The sequence below is a fragment of the Arvicola amphibius genome, chromosome 17, assembly GCF_903992535.2.
Source record: "Arvicola amphibius chromosome 17, mArvAmp1.2, whole genome shotgun sequence".
NCBI classification, from domain to species: Eukaryota; Metazoa; Chordata; class Mammalia; order Rodentia; family Cricetidae; genus Arvicola; species Arvicola amphibius.
Genome location: NC_052063.2, coordinates 31,641,558 through 31,644,255, shown reverse-complemented (window position 1 = coordinate 31,644,255; position 2,698 = coordinate 31,641,558).

Genomic DNA, 2,698 nt, shown 5'->3' with positions numbered 1-2,698 from the left:
CTCTTCTCCCGTTTCCTGAGGAAACTTCTGTTTATCTGGGTCCTGACCTTCAAATGGATGTCTCCAAATCAGATGTCTCCAAGTGCAGCCTGAATGCACTGCCTGACCCGGGTCCACTCAAGGCTCCCTGGGCCATTGCTGGATCCCTGTGTGACTGGTAGGGTGAGCAAGGAGGAACAGTATGTTGGAGTGCGAATGGCGGTGTCTGGCTCCCCTTCATCACACAGTAGCTTCTCTCTGGGAGTTTCATTCCCGGCAGCTGTTGGTCTCGGTAGTTGAGTCCTGGCTCCCTTAGGGTTGGGGTGGAGGGATATATCTTGAGGACCATAAGGAGAAGGCAGGTGCTCCAGCTCCAGGACACTGCTCAGGTATTTGAAAGGCTGCTGTACTTAGTTGGATTACTACATTTCTTCATTCCTCTTTGCCCTGCCTGCCTTGCCCAGGCCCACACTGTCCCTCCCTAACTCTCGGATGAGCGAGGAGGCTAAAGCTTCCGTGCCCTCTGCACAGGTGTCTGCCCTTCTCTGTTGTGCTCTCTCTGCTGTCCATGTGTTCCCCGCACTAATAAATCTTTCACTCGACTTTAAATTCTTAATCGCTCCCCTTATGTACAGAATGCTTCCTTGCTTTGACCTTGCATTTTCATTGCCCACCCTCCTTGCCTGGTGTCCCTTAAACTAACTTTCCTAAGCCTCGAATGTCTGTGGAGCTGTGTATCTATCACGTGCTCTCTCCTTCCTGCCTCCAGTCAGCTGAACTGTATTCTCTTTGGAGTGTGTGCCTTTGGCCTGCACTCTGCTTTCCTAAATGGTCCTGCATTGGGGGACGCTACAGAAGACTTGTCGGGACTCTTTCCAGCAAGCGCCCTCGACCTGGAGCCGACAGCAAGTGAGGAAGTTTCTGCTCCCTAGGGTCTCCCGACATACCTGTAGGGAAGGAGGCGGAAACCTATCCTGCTGTCTTCAGCCTTGATCAGGACTCTCCTGGGTTGGGGAGGTGGTTCTGGAGGAAAGAATTCTTGCTGCTCAAGCATGAGGGTCTGAGCTCAAATTCCCAGCACGTTCAGAAAAAACGAACATGGTCAAGATTGTCTTTTAACTCCCTCTCTGTGTGGGCAGAGATGGGAGGCCCACTGGAGCTTGCTGGTCTCTACCCGGACTCCAAGTTCAGTGATAGACGTCTCAAAGGAATAAGGTAGCTGGTCTACAGAGTGAGTTCCAGGATAGCCAAGGCTACACAGAGAGACCCTACCTTGAAAAACAAAACAAAACAAAACAAAACAAAAGGTTGAAGGAATGAGTCAGAGTAATAAAACAGGACACCCAGCATCCTCTTCTGACCACCTGGAAATTATGGATATGCACACGCATGTCAAATATGTGCTCACACACTTCTGCTAAACATATTTATTACTACTTTCTTCCTACTGTGAGAAACCACCAAAGAGTGTGTGTGTGTGTGTGTTAAGATTACATAGCTGAGTGTTTTCCTGTGTGTATGTATGTCTGGACACCGCATGCATGGCTGTTGCCCATAGAGTCCAGAAGAGGGCATTGGATCCCCTGGAACTGGAGTCACAGATGGTTGGGAGCCACCATTTGAGTGCTTGGGTTTGAACCCAGGTCCTATGAAAGAGCAGCCAGTGCTCTTTAACCACTGAAACATCTCTCTAACCCTCAACTCTGTCTTGAACTAGTTGACCCTTTATCGTGAAGCTTATGTGAATCTATTGGAGTTCTCCTGACACAGGAATTGGGGAATGGATGTTCTTTTTCTGGAGTCCACACTTTCATGCACAGAAACTGATCAGACCATTGAGCCCTCTGCCGCTATGCACGGACCGTGCTGAGCCTTCTGCCGTGGTGCCCAAACCGTGCTGAGCCTTCTGCCACTATGCACGGACCGTGCTGAGCCTTCTGCCGTGATTCCCGGACCGTGCTGAGCTTTCTGCCATGGTGCCCGGACCGTGTGAGCCTTCTGCCGTGGTGCGCACCTGTAGTCCAAGCACTCTGAAGATTGAAGCGGGAACATCGTTGAGTCAGAGGCCATTTGTTCTGCACAGTTCCAGGCCAGCCTGTGCTACATATTGGAGTGGGGGGGGGAGAGAGAGAATGATTGGCAATCACAGTGTGGAGCACTGAGAAATTAATCATGTGCCTGTGTCAGAAGAATCCTGTTACTTTTCCCCCTTGAAGCAGTTTTTTTTAAGTATGAGTGTATGAGAGTTTTGTCTGCATATGTGTTTGTGTATCACATGCATGCATGACGTCTAAGGAGAGCAGAAGAGAGTGTTTGATTGCCTAGGACTAGAAGTGAAGCTACCATATGGGTGCTGGGAATTGAGCTTGAGTCCTCCTCTGGAAGAGGAGTCAGCACTCTTAACCACTGAGCCATCTCTTGTAGTTGGAGGATGCTTGTTTGTTCCCAGCTACCCAGACCCGAAATAATCACAGAAACTGTATCATTACAACACTGCTTGGCCTATTAGCTCACGCTTCTTATTGGCTAGCTTTTATATCTTAAATTAACCAATTTCTATTAATCTGTGTATCTCTACATGTTTGTGGCCTACAGGTAAGATACTGTCCAGCATCCAGCATCTGTCTCCTGTGGAGGCTGCATGGCTTCTCCTTGACTCCGCCTTCTTTCTCCCAGCATTCAGTTTAGTTTTCCTGCCTAGCTCTATTCTGCCTTATCA